The sequence below is a fragment of the Leopardus geoffroyi genome, chromosome D3 (genome assembly GCF_018350155.1).
Source record: "Leopardus geoffroyi isolate Oge1 chromosome D3, O.geoffroyi_Oge1_pat1.0, whole genome shotgun sequence".
NCBI lineage: Eukaryota > Metazoa > Chordata > Mammalia > Carnivora > Felidae > Leopardus > Leopardus geoffroyi.
In genome coordinates, this window is record NC_059339.1 from 32,384,255 (window position 1) to 32,406,308 (window position 22,054).

General features: G+C 50.8%; 1 long non-coding RNA gene across 1 annotated transcript; it reads left to right on the plus strand.

The window, feature by feature from the left end:
* The first annotated feature begins 1,386 nt into the window (after window positions 1-1,386).
* LOC123588143 lies at window positions 1,387-21,764 on the plus strand. Its single transcript, XR_006707724.1, has 3 exons — window positions 1,387-1,585; window positions 2,952-3,080; window positions 20,308-21,764. It is a non-coding gene; the product is annotated as an uncharacterized LOC123588143 (long non-coding RNA).
* Window positions 21,765-22,054: the final 290 nt, after the last annotated feature.

Sequence of the window (22,054 nt, forward strand, 5' to 3'; positions counted from 1 at the left end):
ACCCCCGGCCTCGCCCTCTGGGGCCGCGCCTCCTCCGGTCCTGGCGGGCCTGGCGCCTCCCTCCTCTCCGCCGGGCTCCCGCTCCTCGTCCCCCAGGCCTACCTCCCCCGGCACCGCGCCGCCGGTGCCCCACCGAGGCTCGCCTCCCTCTGGGCCCTCTTCCTGGAGCCGCCTCGACGCCGCGCAGTCCTAGGAGAGAGAACAGAAAGGGGAGTCGAGGGACCCCTTGCTGGGGAAGCCTGGCCTGGCCGGGAAATGAGCCGGTCCCTGGGGCGCCCACCGAAGCGGGTTTGGGAACCGAGATAGGATGAGAAGGTGGAGACTTTATTTTTATTTTTATTTTTTTAAATTTTTTTTTCAACGTTTATTTATTTTTGGGACAGAGAGAGACAGAGCATGAACGGGGGAGGGGCAGAGAGAGAGGGAGACACAGAATCGGAAACAGGCTCCAGGCTCTGAGCCATCAGCCCAGAGCCCGACGCGGGGCTCGAACTCACGGACCGCGAGATCGTGACCTGGCTGAAGTCGGACGCTTAACCGACTGCGCCACCCAGGCGCCCCAGGGTGGAGACTTTAAAAGTGGGGAGGCAGGCGGGAAGGACAGGGCTCCGGCCCCTCCGTGTCCCACTTTGCTGCCTCCTCCCCCCCACCCCCCTCGCTGGCCCTTCCCGTAGGGAGGCTGTTCCCGCTGAGCCGCCGAGGGCAGACGGGGTCCCACCCAGAGTCGCTCGGGAGGAGGGGGGCAGGTTCCAGGGCCGCGCGGACCTGGCGGGGCCGGCCCGGGGCGCTCTGCAGCTGCGGGTGCGCTAGGTCCCCGCCGGCTCCCCTCCCGCGCCGCGGGGTTAAACCCTGCCGGGAGAAGTGCCTTGGGACATGAAAGTGGAGTTTTTCAGTGTGACTGTGACACTCGTCCCCCGCACCCCCTACACACACACATCTAACCGCGGGCTTTTGTTCTTATGTCCTCGATTTCGCGCCTCTCCGTCTGGAAATACAGATATCATTCCATTTCCACAACTCTGAATCATTTGTAGTGGGATTTAAAGTGAATACCTGGCTCCATCTGACAATGAATATACACGCGCGCGCGCACACACACACACACACACACACGCACCCCACACTGTCGTCTAGGAAGCCTCTCTACTGGGAATCAGCGATGAAAAGCTCTTTGGCCCCAGGAGAGCGTAGAGGGCCAGGTTCTACCCCTGCCGGCTCCGTAGCCTTCTCTATTCCTGGGTGCCATGGACTGCCTTCTGCTGTTGGGAGGGAGGTGTGCCTTTGCGGATGTTCTTTGAGTAAACGCAGCTCTGGAGGAGTGAGGACGTTAGAAGGAATGTTTAATCATACAGGTCTCTCTTCTCCATCCTCAAGGGGCCACCAGAAGGCAGGCAGATTTCCAACCAAATGAACCAAGCCCTCTCTGGGGACTAGGAGACGACTCTCTATGCAAGGCATGGCTCCATATTTCTTTCATAACCTGGTGCAGCCCTGATCTGTCTTTGAACTCTGCTCCTCCTGCTTCCCAGTGTTTGCTGGACAGCCCCCGCCCTGGGCACCTGTTTTCTTCAACACCCTCCAGCAGGTAACAGTCCCCACTTGTTAGGGGCTGCCATCCGGGTTCTCTAGGCTCTGGCCCCTACCCTCCTTGCTCAGCTGCCTGGTTCTTCCCCTCCCCCCAGTGTCTGCCCCACCCAGCCTGGGCCCCTCTGCTGCATGCTCACCACCGACACCCACACCTAGAACTCTCTCCAGTCCGTTCCTATGGACAGTTCCAGCTGGCAGGGCTCACTCACTCCTGTGCCCAGGCAGCAGATACTCAGCGTATTCCCTTGGGGAATCAAGGTTACTTCTGGGCATGAATTAGGCGCTTGGGGTGCTATCCTTCCTCTTCCAGGCGGTCTTGTGTGGTAGAAAGGAGTGACTACCGGCGTGAGTCAGGTTGACTTGGATTTCAATTCCGGTTCCGTTTCCAATTAGCTTTGTGTTCACTCAAATTCTCTGGGCTTCAGTTTATTCATGTGGAAAACGAAAGGATTATCCGAGGGACTCTGATTCTGTGGCACCTTCAGTTGGAATGTACATCCACCAGAGACTTTTGCATGAGTTTCCCTGTGTGAGCAGTTTAGGTAGGGAGACTCCGGAAGGCCTGGACTGGACCCCCTCCCAGGCCAAATGGAAATGCCACACAAAGAGGAAGCAACAATGCTCTTTTACCCGCACCAGCAGTTTCTTTTTAGATATATGAACACTTTGGGAAAGTCCTAATGTGGGTCTGTGCTTGGAAAGAGGTAGAGAACTTTAAACTTTTTTTTTTTTTTTTTTGGAGTTTTACAAATGCTTCCAGTTTTAAGGATTAACTTCTTTAACCTTGGGGTCTCTGGCCCTGACCCCCTCCCTCACCCTCTGCAATGCCAGGAAAACAAGTGAGGGGCTCACAGCCTTGCCCACACTCTGTCATCAAACGTTAAGCCTGAGATGAGCCGGCTGTCCTCTCCTGAGTAGTCAGCACCTATTTAGGCTGCTCGTTGTCATTGCCCAATTGAATTATTGACTCCAAGTAAACGCTCCCAGCCTCCAGCCTCCAGCCCTAACTTTCAGTTTGCCCCCCCTCTCCCCTTCCACCTCCATCCCACACTGGGAAGAGCCTCCTGTGCTCCTGTGAACACCCCAGTCCCCCTAACCCCCACACAGCCATCCCTGGGCCACTCCTTCCTACACATCAATGTCCCTGTCAACCATGGGGGGTGGGAATTCTGGAAGCAGGTTGGGATGTTTGCGAAGGGCATCCTCCCATCCTGGGTGCTGAAGCAGTGGTCTGGGCCCTGAGTGGGCACCCAGGGGCCATGCAGGAAGAGGTGCAGCCCAAGGCCTGGACCCTCTTGTGTGTGGCAACATGTTAACAATGGGTGTTATATTATTATTGTATTATCTTCTCAACTCTCCCACAGGTTGGTAAGCTTCTCAGATGCAGTGATGGTGGCCAGGAAGGAACGGTGAATGAAATAGTCTAGTGAACGGAGGACACAGACGTCTTGGCCACAGTCTCAGCTTCCCTTGGTAAAAAGCTGCCTCCAAAGGTATGATAGGGAGCTGTTTTCCCTTCATGGGCACACAGAAGGGATGGATGAGTACAAAGTTCCATGTGGCTGAGAAAAAGGGCCTCTAACAGAGGAAGCAGACCTCCAGGAAGGGCTGCCAAAGGCTACAGGTCTTTGAGAACGGCACAGTCTCTCTAACCTATTCTAAGTCAAGTGTGATGAGAGAGAGAAGATGTGAATCCCCATTCATTCTAGAGCTCTGGGGTGCCCCCGCAATGTTGACTGGGCAGTTAGGGGCACAGGTCCTTTGGATCTAATCCAGTCCCACCAACATAAACGTGTTCCGGGTGCCATGCTGGTTTGGGAGCCAGTAAGCTGCTAAAGCTGCCTGACACCTCTAGGCAGATGGATAAGCCAAGGGCCAGAGAACTGAGAAGGCTGGGCCCAACTCTCACCTGCAGCCCCCTCCCCAACCCCTCTTTGAGTTTCTGTGAGTTCATCTGGACAATGGTGATCAGATAACGGGGCACACCCACCCACTCTCCCCCTCTGGCCGCTTTTGTGTTGGGTTGGGAACAAAGATAAAGATCCTGTTTTATATACCTTTGCTAGAGGAGACAGGTTTGGGATGTGTGATTAGAGGATATCTTTGTTTTTATGGAATCGCTAATTCCCTGGAGTGTGACAGGAACAGCATGTGGTGTGGGGCTACCTGTTCTGTTCTACATGGGAAGTGGATCGGAAAGTTAACTGTGACTCTTAACCCTGCATCCTGGAAGTTCCAGGTTTACATAAAATCTGTTTCCTCACTAGCCAGGGAGAGAGTAAGACCAGATGATCTTAAAGTTCCCTTGTAGCTCTCACTTCTTGTAACTAATCAATACCTGTCCTAACTTGAATCATTCAAGAGCCAGCTGATCAAAATGCGACCTCATTGTCCCATTTCACCTATTTCTAAGAAAGCGGTGAGCATATATCCATGAAGCACACAATGAAGAATAGACATTCGTGCACAGAACTGAGTGTAGTAAATCAACTGTATAACAAACATGATGTGACATCTATCTGATGGGAATGGAATTGTTGCCATGTTGTGTGACAATGAGGTAAAAATGGACAGCATGTCTTGCTGTAGTCAAATGGCTTTAGCCAGGCCAACCTAACTTTGCTATTTTCCCAGTCATGGAATCAGCTCTAACACTGACCATTTTCCCTGATACTGTGCACAATATAAGTCTTCAGTATGTTCTAGAAGGAAGGGCTCTGTGTGAGGTGACAGAACTCTGGGATCTGACCCTGGGATCTGGAAGCCTCAGCTACTTCCTCAGCAACATGAGTGGGGGGTGGAGTGACCAGATGCAAAGATCTTGAGTGCAAACATCTAGGGCTCCCCCAGGACCCCAAGGCCATATTCATGGGACCTCCCCCCTCACTCTCCCTCACCCTGGCCCCTTATCTTGCATACACACACACACTGCAGGGTGTGTGGGGTTAGGGGTTGAGGCCACAGCAATCAGCCCAGCACTGTGGAGGCGGGAAGAGAAGTGCTGGGAGGAGGCAGAGGCCCTCATGGGGAGCTGCCCAGGAGAAGGGGTTCTGGCATATCCCAGCCAGGTGACTTAGGCTGGAGGCAAGGGGAAGTAACGAAAGGTGCCTTCATCAGGGATTTTTTTTTAAATTTTTTAATTTATTTTTTAGAGAGAGAGAAACAAAGTGTGAGTGGGGGAGGGGCAGAGAGAGAAGGAGACACAGAATCTGAAGCAGGCTTCAGGCTCCCAGCTGTCAGCACCGAGCCCTATGCAGGGCTCCAACTCATGAGGGAGTGGTGAGATCATGACCTGAGCCGAAGTCAGATGATTAACCGACTGAGCCACCTACGCGCCCCCATCTAGGGATTTTTAAAACCAGCTGAAGCACGGCAATTTTCAGGACTAGTCTTGGGCAGTTTATATTTTTAAAAATAATCTTTATGTTATTTTTCCATTAAAAACTAGTAGATGAGTTTTGCAAGATGGAAATTCTGGAGAGTTGTCGCATGACATTGTGAATGTCCTGAATGCTGCTGAATTGTATGCTTAACAAGGGTGAAGGTGGTACATTGCACGTTAAGCACTTTCTTTAAACCACAATTTTAAAAAGGGGTGGGGTAGTCATAGACAAACTTGACAAAACTTGGAAAAGACTGAAAAGTGAACAAAAGACAAAATCCACCCCCAAACACCATTAATTAGTTAATTAATTAATTGACATTTTGACACATTTCTTGGCAGTCTTTTTTTTTTTTAGTTAACATATAGTGTAATATTAGTGTCAGGAGTAGAACCCAGTGATTCATCACTTACAGCACCCAGTGCTCATCCCAACAAGTGCCCTCCTTAATGCCCATCAACCATTTAGCCCATCCCCTGCCCACCTCCCTTCCAGCAACCTTTCCTGGCAATGTTTTATTCTACAACTAGTTTTCTTAAACTTCCTTAGGTTCACGTTGCCTGTGTGCTTTAAAACAATGAACTTTGTAAACGTAGCTTCTTCAGGTTTGTATGTTGCCTCATAAAACCATCCTTACTAACTGCGCAACATCTTATAGAGTATTCTAATTATTATTCTTTTTTTTTTTTAATTTTTTTTAACGTTTATTTATTTTTGAGACAGAGACAGAGCATGAACGGGGGAGGGGCAGAGAGAGAGAGGGAGACACAGAATCGGAAGCAGGCTCCAGGCTCTGAGCCATCAGCCCAGAGCCCGACGCGGGGCTCGAACTCACGGACTGTGAGATCGTGACCTGAGCTGAAGTCGGATGCGCAACCGACTGAGCCACCCAGGCGCCCCTCTAATTATTATTCTAATTATTCTTCCAATTATTCCCTTCTGTTTGGCTGTTTGGGTCGTTTCCTGTTTTCCACTACTCTCAATAATGCTTCAACAGACATCTTTGTGCGTGCAATATTTTTGAATTTAGAATTGAAGATTTGTTCCTAAAAGTGCAATTGCTGGATCAAATGCTATGATTACAAGGCTTTAGATCCATGTTGTCAGTCCTCTATCCAGAAGAGAGGCCCAGAGAGTCTCCCTGCAGGGAAGAAGAGCTCATTGCAACCTGAGGGTGAGAATCTCTTAGTGGAGGAGGGAGATCCTCACGAGCCCCCAAACCTCCTCTCCCAGTCCCGGGATGCCTGGAATTCTTTGAGAGAGAGACAAAACCCGTGCTTTTCCCTTAAAGAAGAGATGCTTTAGAGGTGCACCTGGCAGAGACTTGAGGTCTGGTGTGTGTGAATGAAGGTGTGGGGCCCTGCCCCGTTTAGAGAGGTGGGATCCCTGGGAGCCCTGCCCCCTGCATGCCATTGAGGAAGGTCTGTGTGGAGTCTGCCCTGGGGTGAAGGAAGCTTCCCTGACACAGCTCTATAGACCCCACCAGGTCACTTTACTCTCCCCTTCCTCCTGGGACTTCATTTGCAAAGAGTTTTCTTTCCATTTCTATGTGACTTCTGCAGTGTCCTCTCCTTGGGAATGTTAGAGCACCCAACTCTCCCGCTAAAAAAGTGAAGTGACTTGCACTAGTGCATCATGGAGCTTGGAGATTGGTCAGAGGGTTTAATTTCAGCTCTGCCACATGGGGAAACGGGGGATATAATTCCAGTCTTACAGGATTGTTGGGCGCATTGTGTGTTGGGAATGTAAAGGTTCTTTTCATTTGACGTCTGCCATACGACAGGCACTCAGCATGTTTGGCTTAAAGTAGGTACCTTATAAACGATTAATCTCTCAGCCCTAGAGTTGCGGAAGACAACCTTGTTTTGTTGCAGTCATAGGGCTATAAAAAATTAAGTTTGGACTGAGTAAAATAGAGATTGATTTTTCAAAACATTTTTATAGTTTTTTAAAGTGTATTTTATTTATTTTGAGAGAGAGAAGGGGTGGGGGTTGCAGAGAGAAAGGGAGAGAGAGCATCCAAAGCAGGTTCCACACTGTCAGTGCAGAGCCTGATGTGGGGCTCAAATTCAGGTACCGCGAAATCATGACCTGAAATCAGAAATCAAGAGTTGGACACTTAACAACCACTTAACAGCCACCCAGGTGCCCCTACAAATTGATTTAAGTGATTATGTGATTTGAAAGGATGTGTGTGTGTGTGTGTGTGTGAGAGAGAGAAATACTTAATTCCTTTTTGTTTAAAATCAAACAAATATTTACCTAGTGATATAACAGTAAGTGTTGAATTCTATGTGTTAGTAAGGGAAAAGAGAGGGCAGGAAGAGGACAAACGGGAGGAGACAGACTGGCAGACGGACTTTCATGGGTAAAAGGAGAAGGAGAAACAGAGAAAACGGGCCACGCATTTCCACTGACATATCTGCCAGTGGAAGCACCCACGCCTGTCTCTCCCTGGGCTCTCCCTCTGCCCCGCTGGACCCGCTCCCTGGCAGGGCCTGGGGTATCAAAGCTCCAAGGTCACAGCCATATCAGTCTGTTGTCTGGTTCTGTCGTAGGATGCTATTTTGAGTGTTGATGATTCATTGATTTACTCACTCTTTTCTTCAACAAATGTCACATGCTTACTACATCCCAGACACTGTGCTATAGATTCTGATTGTAATCGTCATGAAGTATTAGTAACCTCTGCAGCAGACAAAGAAGTAACAATTATACCGATGTGACGTGCTGGGAACAAATAATGATGGCCATCATTCTTACTATTCAATGACTTGGCACAATTTGTTTCATGTTAATATGAAGGAAGAAAGTGATGGAAGTGAATGAATGAGTCTGCCCAGAAGTGTGAGAGGGCAGGTCTGAGGGAGACATCACTGAAAGGAGAATTGCAACAAGACTTACTTGTACAGGCAGATCAGACACCCCCCCCCCCCACCCCCCGCCGGAAAGCATGAGAATGATGGGCTAGATGCTCAGGACTCAAAGGGCCCATTCTAATGAGATGAGGGGTCTTCCAGAAAGGCTGGGAGTCCCCAGTAGTGAAGACGACCACCATGGTGCAACCCAGCTTTGGGGCAAAGAGCTCCAAGTCCCAAGGAGTAGGATTTCCTGGGGACCTCCTGAGACCTCCGGCTTCTCCTCCTGAGGTTGACCCATAGTTTCTAGCATCTTGTTTGTAATGAATCCAGTGAGCATTTGTATGCATGCCAGGATACATTTTTTGTGATAAAAATCTTATGGGCCTAAACATGCGTCCGTTGATTCCTGGAAAAAGATTGAATTTATCCCCACCCTGAGCCTTGACCTTTGGCTCAGCCACGGAATTTTGTCTCCCCGTGATTTGGACACTGCTGTGAGTCCCCCTAGCCTGAGCCTCTGAGCTTTCTCTCTGCAGCCCAGGCCTCCTGAGGAGCTGAGACTCTCCCCCTGCAGTGCCTGCTGCTTGTTTCTTGTTCCCTTCAGCGTCACCTCTGTTTGTTGGTCTGATTTACACCTGTGTCTTCTGCTTGGGAGCCCCGGCAATGTGCTCCAGCCACCTTTGGGACTTCTGCTTGTCACCTCTGTCAGAGGCCCTCGGGCCATTTCCCTCACCTCCTCCCGGCACGTGTCAGCTTGCCTCTCCCTGCGCCAGGATGGGTCCGGATTGTTTGGACCCGTTCATCTTTTTTTCCCCAGCCCTTCCTCTCACTAACTCAGCTGTTACATAATGACATGGTGCCAGCAAAGATATTTAAACCTCGACTGCATTTTCACAACTAGAAGCACACATGGGAATGTTCAGATTTTTGCTCTTTACCCCTGTGGGATGGATTAACTTAATGTGCATCGTCCCCATCTCCAGGCTGGAATAATCTGATGTGTTTTTCTTCTGGTCCCAGATTCCGGTTGGACACGACATCGCCACACAGGCATGTCATGAACTTCCAGTCTGCCCTGTGTGTCTGCACCAGGGCCAGTATCGTGTGCTCACTGAATGTCCCCATGACCAGATTGTCCAGGTGTTCCACATTTAGCAGTCTTACCTCCTGGACGAGACTGTAAGTTCCCAAGGTTAGAGACTAGACCTCCTATCTGGTGTCCACAATACTCAGCACACTACTTAACACGCAAATGCAGCCAGTAAGTGATGGTAAATGAAGAAAATAAGAGTGTAAGAAAATTTCCAGTGCAGAGGACTTTCCTATTCTGAAGGGAGGACTCAGAATGTCATGACAGGAAATCGTGAAAAATTTAGTAATGCCTCCCTCAACAAAGAGGTTTCCACCAGGGTTTTCTCAGAATTAAATACAAATTCAGATGGCATTTTATTCTTTTGAAGTTTATTTACTCTGAGAGAGAGAGAGAGAGAGAGAGAGACAGAGACAGAGAATCCCAAGCAGGCTCCTTACTATCAGCACAGAGCCTGATGTGGGGCTTGAACCCAGAAACTGTGAGATCATGACCTGAGCCAAAATCAAGAGCCACCCAGGTGCCCTGAGATGGCATTTTAAAACCAGAGTCAGGGGGTGCCTGGGTGGGTCATCGGTTGAGTGTCCAACTTCAGCTCAGGTCATGATCTCACAGCCCCGCATGGGGCTCTGTGCTATCACTGCAGAACCTGCTTCAGATCCTCTGTCCCTCTCTCTCACTTTACTTCCCCTGCTCACGCACGCGCACACACGTGCACTCTCTCTGTCTCAAAAATAAACATTTAAAAAGAGTCATAACAGTTCACAGCTGATTCTGATCAGTGAGTTTTTGCCTGAGTTTTGTTGCTAGTCATCCCCCGCCGCTCTGGTTAGGAGCTGAGTTTCCATCTAGGTGGTGGGCGTCTGGGAAGGTGGGGCAGCGGGGTCCAGCCCTCTGCCTTCCCACAAGCCCTGCGGCCACTGCTCCAGGGCTCTGGGATGGGGTGAGCCCTTCCACCTGACAGGCTTGCTGGGAGCACCCAAGGTGATGTACGTGAAGATGCCTGCAAACCCTGAACTTCCGGACCAAAGCAATGGGCCGTTCTTATTGTTCCTTGTCTAGGGGAAGAGAAGGCTATTTGGAGAGTTCAGCTCAGTTCAAACGGGAGCCCACCAGCTCCCAGCTGCCTCAGCTGTTCTCAGGAATTTTGTGGCAGCCCGTCCCTCACTTCTCAGCTGGCCTGGCCTGGTGATTCAGAAAGCGTCACTCTCCACTCACCCTGACAGCTCGTCTCCTGGTTCTGTTCTATCCCTACCAAAGTGTATCTGTGACTAACTGCCAAGTATAGGCTATATGGCTCATTCACTTAATCGGGAGAGATCAAGCCATCTGATGCTTTTTTCCCGGTGCTCCAGGCAGGGAGCACCATGCTTTATTCATGTAAGGATTGTCCTTCCCCAGGCAGGTATTATTCACTCTCTTACAGATGAGGAATCCAAGTCTGAGAGAGGCCAAGTAACTTGTCCTGGCCTCGGGCTTCTTCTTAGACTCTAGCTGTTGCTTTTTCTTGTCTTCTTTGAAGTTCTACTATATTGTAGGGAGAACACTTCACGTGAGATCTACCCTCTTCGCAAAGCATACACTGTATCATTTATTGACTGTAGATACAAGGTTGTACAGCAGATGTCTGGAACTGACTCATCTTGCTCAACTGACACTTTACGCCTGCTGATTAGTGACTCCCCATCGCCTAGATTCTAGCTTTTTAAAAAAATGTTTTATTTTATTTTTCAGAGAGAGAGAGAGGGACGGAGAGGCAGAGAGAGGGAGACACAGAATCCGAAGCAGGCTCCAGGCTCTGAGCTGTCAGCACAGAGCCCGATGCAGGGCTCGAACTCATGAACTGTGAGATCATGGCCTGAGCTGAAGTCAGTGACATAACCAACCGAGGCACCTGGGTGCCCCCAGATCCTATTCTTAAAGAAGAAATGGGGCCCGGAATCAGTGGCTGTATTTACACTGGCATAATGCAACAGAACTGTTTCAGCTGCAGTAGAATTGATTGGAAACTGATGAAACAGGAAGGATTATTTTGTCCAGTGCTTATTCCAGGGATAGCGGGGGGTCACGAGGCTTTCCTTGTGGGGTGAGATTTTCTCTCTGGCCCTGCCCTTCCTGTGCATCCTCGCTGGACCAGAGCCTGCACTGACCCACCACATGGATGCACTGAGCAGCCGGCCTCTTCTCCGAAGTCCTGATGGAAGCCATGCCTTGTCCCCTGTCTCCTCTGGCTTCCACTCAACAGAGCAGCTGGAGAAGTGGCACCTCAAGGGCTCCCCGACTATTTTTATGTGGCCATCTGCCTTCTAGGCCAGGCCTGGCAGGCAGCAACAGGCCTGAGGAATGCCACAGCAGGTGGGTGACGCCCAGACAGCTGAGGATGCCCAGCCCTGCCCCTGACTGTTGTTGTAGGGACACTGGAACTGTGGTGCGAGGATACCAAGAGAAAAAGAATGCCTTTTTCATGTCACAGCCTGGGGTGATGTGGGTGCCCTTGGTTCCCTTCCTGTTTCTAGAACAAGCTAAGGCCAGCTCCACCCTGCCATTGCCAGGGTCCAGGCGGCAGGGCTGGGCAGACGGCACAGTGTGACGCACAGGTGATTTGGCTACTGGCTGGCCTCGGGGCCATCAGAGGAGAGGGCATAGCAAGAACGCTCCGTGGAGGGAAAGCCTTAGGCTTCATTTGCACTAAGACCCCAGGGTGTCCCTGTGGCCCACCCCGACTGAAAGCTAAGCCTGGGACAGGTGGGGCTTCTCTCCAGAAACGCGGGGGTGGGGAGGGCAGGGCCGTGGTCAGATCTGTGGTTAGAGGAAGGGCTTGCCTTACTCATAGCGCCCTAGGACAGAGGCAGCATTGAAAATCAATAAAAAACCCCTTTCCATTACAGAAAATTTGAAACATATGCAAATTAGACCTAGGATAACAAACCTAGCTTCGTGCGGAAGTATTTCTCTTTTTTTTTTTTTAATTTTTTTTTTTTAAACATTTATTTTTGAGACAGAGAGAGACAGAGCATGAGCAGGGGAGGGTCAGAGAGACAGAATCTGAAACAAGCTCCAGGCTCTGAGCTGTCAGCCCAGAACCCGAAGCGGGGCTCGATCTCACGGACCGCGAGATCATGATCTGAGCCGAAGTCGGACGCCCAACTGACTGAGCCACCCAGGCGCCCCAGTATTTCTCTTTTTTGTAAGTTTATTTATTTATTTTTATTTATTTATTTATTTATTTATTTATTTAAAAAAAATTGTTTTTTCAACGTTTATTTATTTTTGGGACAGAGAGAGACAGAGCATGAACGGGGGAGGGGCAGAGAGAGAGGGAGACACAGAATCAGAAACAGGCTCCAGGCTCTGAGCCATCAGCCCAGAGCCCGACGCGGGGCTTGAACTCATGGACCGCAAGATCGTGACCTGGCTGAAGTCGGACGCTTAACCGACTGCGCCACCCAGGCGCCCCTATTTATTTATTTTTTGATAGAGAGCACACACACGTGAGTGGGGAGGGGCAGAGAGAGGGAAAGAGAGAATCCCAAGCAGGCTTCGTGCTGTCAGCATGGAGCCTGATGTGGGGCTGAAACCCACAAACCGTGAGATCATGACCAGAGCCAAGATCAGGAGCCGGATGCTCAACTTGCTCAACCGACCGAGCCACCCAGCGGCCCCAATATGGAAGTATTTCTTAAACAGACAGGTGACAATACACCTCTTCCTGATTTAAAAGAAAAGACAAGAAGAGAAAAGAAAGAAAAGGGTGTGTTTTGTCAGATTTATAGTAAAGGCTTAACTGGCCTTTTTCAGGGATAAGTGGGAAAATAAATGGATCAGATATTTTGAAGACAGTGTATTGAATTTCCGGTACGTCTTTCTTTCTCCTCAATGTAAAGGATGTTGCCTTCCCAAGCACCTATGGTGCCTGACACCTGCCGTGCCCCATGCCAGGCATCCACTGGCTCCTGGGATCCAGGAAGAAGTGGATCAAGGTGCCTGGAGCCCTGAACTGGCACTGGTGGGACTATGAAAAAGGCCCCTAAATTCTAGATTCTAGGCTTCCTCATCTGCAGGGTAATCATGATGATGAGGGGCTGAATCGTATTACGAAAACCAAATACGACTATCTTCAAACTAGGGAAATATTTCATAATGATAAAAACATTAAAAATTTTAAAGAAGTTATTTGGAACATGCCTGAACCAACAGGGGCAGAAATCTTCATGTGGGCCCTTCAAACCACCCTCCTTCTAGAAGAAGGGGTTGGAAAATTGAACTGAAATTTTGCCCTCCCTGTCTCTGGTTGCAAATGGCCAATGGCCATGAGATGCCGGGGGGCCCGGTTTGGAAGTGGAACTCTCCCTCTCGTTCTTCCCGCCACCCCGCAGGACCCCAGAAGACCCACCTTGGACCCAGTGGGCTTGTTGAGGTGCAATGGCAGCAAAGCCCAGGCAGCCCTGACTCGAGCCATCCCGATGACATGAGCGTCTAATTCCCTGTGGGAGACCCTTTTCTGCTGGGGCTGTCTAGAATGACTGCTTTTCCTGCTTTGAGCCCCGCCTGACATGACTACTCAGAATAAAAGGGGGGACATGATCACGGCACAGCCACAGGAGCAGAGAGGGCCGTGACCCAGCTGCTGCCCTGCGCTCTTCCTCTTGTTTCCATTTGGTTTGGTCTCTCGGATTTTTTAGGTGGCAGGGACCACAGATGCTTCTTGGACTGACCTGGGCCATGTGACACACGGACAGTTTTACCTTTGGCCACTCCATGAAAACACTGTAGAGTTGGGTACCAGCTGTTCCTCAAAGAAGGGCGTGTTTGTCTCACCTGAAGAACAGGAAGAATGCTCCCGCCACCGAAACGCAGGGTCCAGACAACCAAGACAAGCGCTGGACTCTGGCATCTGGGGGTTGCATTTACTGCTGCTGAAGCCCCAAAACACAGTGGCTTGAACCACGGGCATTTCTTTTTCTTTTCTTGCTCCTGTGGCCGCCCCTGGCTGGGCAGCTGTGCTCGGGGCTGTAGGTCATCTGCAGGTGGCTCCAGGCTGTAGGGCAGGGTCAGTCCTGCCAAAGGGGCAGTGAATACTTGATCATGTTCTCATCTTGGCGACTGGGAGAGGGGTCGGGGCCAGGCCAGTATGCCAAGTCTGCCATCCTGGGGCTCCCGCGCCCAGCAAGACCTTATGCACCAGGACAGAGGAAAAGAACCATCTCCCCAGGAGCTCATGGGAGCAGTCTTCTCTGAGAGCAGCAGGGAGGAAATTGTTTCTCAGGTCTGATCAATTGAGTTAATCCGAGTGTTTGTTTTTATAATTATTTTTCTCACTTGCGACCTGCCTTAGATATTTTCGTTCTTATTTTTGTCATTTTTCCCAACAACCAGGAACTACGTCGATTCCTGCCATTACTTAATAGAACTTTACTGTTTGGGTTATATTTTTGCCCCGTCTTAGCATTTATTATCTTATTCAATTCTTATAACCGTGCTCTGGGGAAGGCAAAATAGCATTATACCCATTTTACAGATGACGAAGTAAATTGTAGCACTATCAACTGCCCCAAAGTCACCACAGCTAGCAAAATAGTAGAAGTGGAACTAGCACCTATATATTGTATGAGTCTTGAGGAAAACATCCAGGTCTGGCAAACACAGGACAATATTAAAAAATGCCAAGAGCTAGTACCGTAATACTTTAACCAATCCATCAAAATACAAAATGGTTTCTTTTTATTCATAGCTAAACAAAACTATATATTATAACACTGCCAATCATGTGATATAATTTGTAGTATAATTTGTCAAATATTTTCGGTAATTTCCAATCACTTAAAAAAATTTTTTTTACCATTTATTTATTTATATTTATTTTTTTTAATATGAAATTTATTGTCAAATTGGTTACCATACAGCACCCAGTGCTCATGTTTATTTATATTTGAGAGAGACAGAGACAGAGTGTGGGCAGGGGAGGGGTAGGGAGAGAGGGAGACACAGAATCTGGAGCAGGCTCCAGGCTCCAAGCTGTCAACACAGAGCCCAATGCAGGGCTCGAACTCACGAACCGTGAGATCACGACCTGAGCTGAAGTCGGACACTTAACCGACTGAGCCACCCAGGCGCCCCAACTCCCATGTATCTTGAAGCACTTCCCAGATATCATTTACTTCATCTGTAAATATTACAGTTTGTAGCTCTAAAAGGTAGTGAGTTTTTTTGGGAATGTAACCATTGTCACACCTAAAAATTAATTTTTAAATATGTTTGTTACTTTAACCATACAAGACAGATGACCCTTAGAACTTTGAAGTCTATTTTTAAGTTATTTATTTATTTATTAATTTAGAGCAGGGGAGGGGCAGAGAGAGAGAAGGAGAGAGAATCCCAAGCAGGCTCCATGCTGTCAGCACAGAGCCCTATATGGGGCTTGAAATCACAAACTGTGAGATCATGACCTGAGCCAAGATCAAGAGTTGGAGGCTCAGGGGCACCTGAGCACTCAGGGGCACTTTGGCTCAGGTCATGATCTCACGGTTCCAGCCCCACAGAGGCATCGGCTTCTGCGCTGGCAGCTTAAAAAAGAAGAGTTGGAGGCTTAACTGACAGAGTCACTCAGGCACCTCTGTTGTCTTTTTCTTTTTTAAAGTCATTTATTTATTTTGAGAGAGAGAGAATCCCAAGCAGGCTCCATGCTGCCAGCACAGAGCCTGATGGTGGAGGGAGGTGGGGGGAGGGGGCTGAGATCATGATCTGAGCCAAAATCAAGAGTCCAATGCTCAACCAGCTGAGCCACCAGGCGCCCCTTGGGCACTTTCTATGTGAAGATGCTGTTTTAGGTGCTGGTAGATGGTGGGACAGTATTGTAGGAAGGCAAGCTTTGCAGTGATCTGAGCAACACAAAGTCCTCATACAGCAAGTCAGAGGTCCATTCCAAGATGCAGTTTAACTTCATCTACATTAAATTAATGCTGTTGAGTTGAATTTAGTGTTTTCCCCCAGTTTCATTTATGTTTGTTATGTAAGTTTGAAAAAAATATTTGTACAGAAGCAGTCAGAATAAAGGGTTCCTATCTGATTTTGTGTTTGTTCATATTTAAATAAGGTTATAACGGAAGGAATAGACCTTTGGGCTTTCCCTCCCCTCCTACCTCCCACATGAACTCTTCAGCAGTTTCAAGTCTCTCCACTAACAACACAGGGGCACAGACGCACACGGCAGGCACACACATACGTGTTAACAGCATGCGCACATGTACACAGTATGCACATGCCCACACAGCACTCGTGAGCACACACGCGCAAACATGCACACAGCATGCATTCACACCTGCATAAGCGCACACACTCCAAAGATCGCGCTGAGGTTTCCAGGGTCCCAGAACCGGGGGGGGGGGGGGGGGGTGAGGGGCCTGGCAGGGGATGGCAGGGGATCTTTTCCCTGTCCCAGAGGTTTAGAAGTCGCCCGGGGAGGGATTCCAGAGAGATCCTTCCTGCACTGGCGGCTGAGACACCTCCCCCTCCCCCCTCCGCCCCTAGAAGCTCCTCCGGCTGCTGGCAGACGCCCTCTCCCCCCGCATGCCCTCTCCTCGCCCGCGCTGCTCTGCTCTGGCGCTTGCCCCAGACCCCTCCGGAGCAATGCACTCTGAGCCGGGTCCCCCAAGTCACCAACCCCATCTGCCTTCGTCCTGTGCCTTTTGAAAGCTTGTACTGTTACCAGCTGGCCCCAGCCACCCTGGCAGAGAAGTCCAAGTTGATGGAAGGAGACTGGGCCGCCAGGAGCGCTCCCTTCTGGCTGGGGGGTCCGTGCTGGGGAGCCGGAGAGCCGGCCCAGGCCCCGGGTGCAGGCTGGGTCCACGGAGATCAAAGACACCGCCTGGGGAAGCAGGGAAGATTTATTCTTTATAACTCCAGAGGGCAGAAGTAGAACCTGTGGGCAGAAGTTTTAGGGACCCAGATATTTGGCTAAAAACGAAAACAAAAAACTAACGAAACCCTCCACAACTAGAATGAGCTGCCTTTGTGAGGGATGTGAGCCCTCAGAGTGTTCATACCAAGGGTGAGGACAGAGCACGAGCGTCCTGGGTGCGGTGGGAGGGTCTCTGCACACACGCATGACATCGTGTCATCTGTGACTCATGTTGAGGCCACTGCTTGGCCCTCAGGAGCCGTCCTCCTAAGCCAAGTACTCTCATCTGGGCACGATTCATCCCTTGGGGAGAGAGGCAATCTCTTCTAAAGTGAAGTGCCATTTGGAGTGGTAAATCACCCTTAGGTGACTTAGGTACAGGAACGAGTGGAAGCAACATCCTTTTAGGTTTCATGTTGTTTGTTTGAAGACTAGCTCTGTATCAGTGAGGCAGCTGTTGGCAGGCTTGAATCCCATCCACGTCAGTTGTCCCCTCGTTGATTTCCTGTGGATCATGTCCAGGTAGACAAGGAGAGCGTGGGGCACAGCATTTGTGACCAAGGTAGTGATTTCAAGGATAGTTTTTCTGCGTGTACAACCACCCCCCCCCCTCCAGCCTCCTCCGGGAGGGAGTGCCCAGTCCGTAGTCTGGTCTTTGCTCTGCTAAGGAAGTACTAGAAGAAGAGGCTGGGTTCACTTAGAAAAGATGGGAGTGCCTTTAGGAAGGGTCAGATCCTGGATCCTGGATCCTAGATCCTGGAGTCAGAAGACCTGGGGAACTGAGACGTGCATGGACCTGTACTCCCCCTCCTGGTGGAGCCGGGAAGCCAGCACACCTTGCAGCTGTCCTTGCCTGGCACAGACCAGGAGCCTCAACACCACAGTTGTATGGGTGGGGGGCCCTCATGTCTGGCCGGGCCAGGGAGGACCTGTTTCTGAGCAGGAGGGGCCGGGGCGATTCAGTATGACCTTCACAGGCTGAGCTCCAAAGACTGCAACCAGTGAGCACCTTGGGGGGAGGCCTGGGTGGGACACAACCCAGTATGGTGTCTTGACATATTACCCCCGAGAGCATCTGGCGCTCCTTGGGCGTGAGGTGGGGGGGGAGGGGGGACCACTCAGTGGAACAGAGGCTTGATGTAAGAAGCGGTGAATTGACCATCAGATATAAAAATCCACACTTCTGGAGCACCTGGGTGGCTCAGTTGGTTAAGCGTCCGACTTTTGATTTTGGCTCAGGTCATGATGTCATGGTTCATGGGTTCGAGTCCCGAGTCAGGCTCTGTGCTAACAGTGGGGAGCCTGCTTGGAATCTCTCCCTGTCTCTCTCTCTCAAAAATAAACAAACATTAAAAAAATAAAAAATAAATAAAAATCCACACGCATTTGAATGGTGTGTATGGTTTATCTCCCCAGTTTGCCACCCCACAAAGTTGAGGGGAGAAAGGTCCCCTCCTTGTCCACTCATCTGTGGCCTGGGATTTAAACCTGCTCAAAGAGTTTGGGGCCCGTTGTGCCGCTGGGTGGCTGTCAGTGGCACATTTCGACCTTGACCCCTCTCTGAGATCGGGGAAGGAGCCCCCTTGGAGCTGTGCTTTTCTCGGGGAGGACCCCCAGGACAAGCCAGGTGTTTGCAATTGTTCATGTGAGGGTGGTTCCAGCTCCCTCGTAGGTACTGAGATAGTTGTAACAGGGAACTGGAGTCCTCACAGAGGAAGGAGAGGGATGTTCCCCCCAGTTTTCTTCACATACGATTTATCACAGAGGAGTTGGGAGCCTGAGACAGGAGACTCCGCTGAGAACAGCACCCCTCAGACTTGGGGGCAGGTCACTGTCTGTGGGCCACGAGCACTCCAGGCGTGGCTTCCTGGAGAAAGGCCACATTCTCCTAGGTCTGGGCTCTGAAGGAGAGCAACCCCGTGTCCCCAGGTGGGCAAGGCGTAGGGCCAGGCTGTGGCTCTCTCTGTGAGGGGGGCAGCTCTGGAGAGTAGTCGTGCACACCTTTGCTGCATAGGAAGAAATGCATATAGTTGTCATGCTGTGTGAGGAGGAAGAGAACTTTCCTTGGAGGAAGTGGATTCCGGTTTTAAGATCCTTGTCTGACAAAGCCTATAGCAGGGTCGCTGACTTGGGGTCCAGGGGCCAGCAGGCGACAGACACCTTCTCCAGGGCTGGGCAGAAGAGTAGAAACATGGTGAATCAGAAAGTGCCAGGCTGACGAGAGGCGCTCTGTTAACATTTTTTTTTTAATTATTTTTTTAGGTTTATTTATTTGAGAGAGAGAGAGAGCACACAAGTGATGAACAATCAGGGGCGGGGGGAGAGAGAGAATCCCAAGCAGACTCCACACCACCAGCACAGAGCCCGCTGCGGGGCCCGAACCCACGAACCGTGAGATCATGACCTGAGCCAAAGCCAGACCCCCAACTGACTGAACCACCCAGGCGCCCCTGTTAACATTTTTTTAAACCTGTGCCAAGAAAGACCTGTCTGGGAGTATGGACTTCCTGGCCCACCTCATTTACACATTTTTAAAACATTTTTAATATTTTTTTAATGTTTATTTATTTTTGAAGGAGAAAGATCATGAGCAGGGAAGGGGCAGAAAGAGAGGGAGACACAGAATCCAAAGCAGGCTCCAGGCTCTGAGCTGTCAGCACAGAGCCCGATGCGAGGCTCAAACTCGCGAGCTGTGAGATCGTGACCTGAGCCGAAGTCGGACACTCGACTGATGGAGCCACCCAAGTGCCCTTGGCCCACCTCGTTTTAATCCTAATTTTGTAAAGAGTCTTATGACAGGGAAGTCTGTTCACAGCAGGATGATTCTAACTGGGGTCCATCTCTGGCAGTGAGTTAATGGCTTTGGGAATATTTCATGCTAATGTTCTCAGTCCATGCCAAGCCTGTCCTCTGTCCCCTGCTCATCTGGTTACCCAGTGGAGATGCCAGGATGTGTGGGGACGTGGAGCTGTGTGTGACTGAGACGGGCACACGAATACACATTGAGGTACACACAGACATGGGAGGTCATGAACTCTGAGCTCATAGGGATGACTTCCTGTTTTCTGAACTGTGCTTCTAGAAGTCAGTAAATTGAGTGTACATGGAAAGACCCTGAGCCCTTGAAAGGGACACAGGCCACTGGAGCAGATTCAGCTCTTGACTTAGCTTTTGGTGACATCCCAAACCCAGCAGCAGTGTCTCTGACCAGCAGCACAGCCGTTCCTGCTGACCATGGGGACCACACCTATCTCCCAGCTAGCGGACGAAACGTGGGCTGTGCAAACACTAAGATTAGAACGAGAAAGTGTCAGTTTGGAGTGCGTGTTGCTTAATTCAAACCAGAGACCAGAGGGAGCTACACCTGTTGGGACTCTGCCCAGACAGGAAGCAGGTTTTTATTCTGCTGGTTCTCTCCCATCAAAAGCCTCACGAAGGGCCCCAGAAGCCTTTGATGTTTGCAAAATCAGCTTTTGCCTCTCTTCACAGGCCTTGTGCATTGGAGCCTAGAGGCCCCGGGAGCCTTCCCCGAGAGCCCATCCCGGGCCATCCCCGGAAAGCACCACACAGGGTAAGAGGAAGAGAACATCCAAACCCTAAGTAGTCCTTCTGAGTGAATCCCCCTTTTGATGGTGGGATGGCACTTCCTCGTCGTCGTCCTTTTGCTTAATTCCCCTCCCTGCAAAACAGGCCAGGGTTTCCTGTGGAGCCGGTGAGGACAAGGGCATGCCGCCCCGAGTGAGGGCGCCAGCTGAGTCAACAGGGTCAGGCACTTCAGTGAAAATTCCTTTTTTGGAAGCCAGGCGGTGGCTTTCCAGGACTGCAGAATCCTTGGGAAGTGACGCAAGCCCTCAGTCAGGGAGAGGCCCCACGCTCCGCTCCTCCTCGCTCCTCCTCGGAAGGTGCTGGAAAGACTGGGCTGGACGAGCCAGCGAGATGTGAGCAGTTTGTGGGGCCCTCTCCTTCCTCCTGGAGCATCTGCGCAGCCCCAGCCCCAACCCGCGGAGGGCAGGGCTTTCGGCAGAGACCTCCTTATATAGGAAACGCTCTACTGAGGAGGCTTCTAGGGACTGCACAGGCACTGCCTCTCAGCCTTCTCTGTGGAACTCTCTCCACAGCAGCAGCGTCCTATTCTAGAAGGCGACAGAAACGGCAGGGGGAAGGGGGGCTAAAATGGCTATATTGTCACAATGCTAGAGGCAGAGGCTGTGTTTTGAGGAATGCTGTGTGGCTCTTTTACTCTGGCCTCATCGGGCCAGGGAAAGCCTCTCTCAGCAGGCAGCTTGGACCAGTGAGTGCCCAGGACGGAGCAAAGCTGACCTCTGGGACTGCAGCAGGGGCTGTGGCCTGCGTGTGAAGGGAGGGAAGGCCGAGCCCCCCCCCCGCCCCCCCCCCCCAGAAGGCCTGGGCAGTGGGTAGGAGCCCCAAGGATGGTGTGGGGCCCTCTCCGCTGCAGTGACTTTTCACTGTGCCTGAACGGTCAGCCAGGAGAGGAGAGAGGCCTCCGTGCTAACATTTCCTAAAAGGAAATTCACAAATCTGAGTAGGAGTACATTTGTCTCCCGGAGTCTTAGGAGACAAATCGTGCTGCCCCTTATTCTAGTGGAAGCTCCCCCATTTCCTTTGCGGGGGGGCACACTGTCCTCACCCCATCTGTGTGGCTGGGGCTGATCCTTCCCTGTCTGCAGGACCAGGTCCGTGGCCCTGTGTGGCACACCCTCTCCCCAGGATGCAACCCCAGGACTTCCTGCTGTGGGGCTGGCATCTCACTTTCATATGAGGAGGGCCGGCCTGGAGATGATACCAACCCAGAGGAAAGCAGGACCAAGAGATGGAAAGACAGGGGAGCCTGAGGTCGCTCAGTCGGTTAAGTGTCCCAACCGGCCTCAGGTCATGATCCCACAGTTCATGGGTTCCAGCCCCACATTGGGCTCTGTGCTGACAGCTCAGAGCCTGAAGCCTGCTTTGGGTTCTCTCTCTCTCTGCCCCTCCCCCACTCAATGCTCTGTGTCTTTCTCTCTCAAAAATTAAAATAAAAAAAAAAAAAAGAGAGATGGAAAGACGGATCCCTGGTTACCTTACTTGGGGGCCTGCACTCCCCAGCGCCTGCAGATAAAGCCACCCAGTGGCCTGGGTCAGCATCCTGCCACTCACAACCGTGGGTCCCAACTGACAATCTGGGTGACATTAGGAACTGAAGACGTGGTCCGCTAGTGTGGTTTTTAAGCAGTTTTGT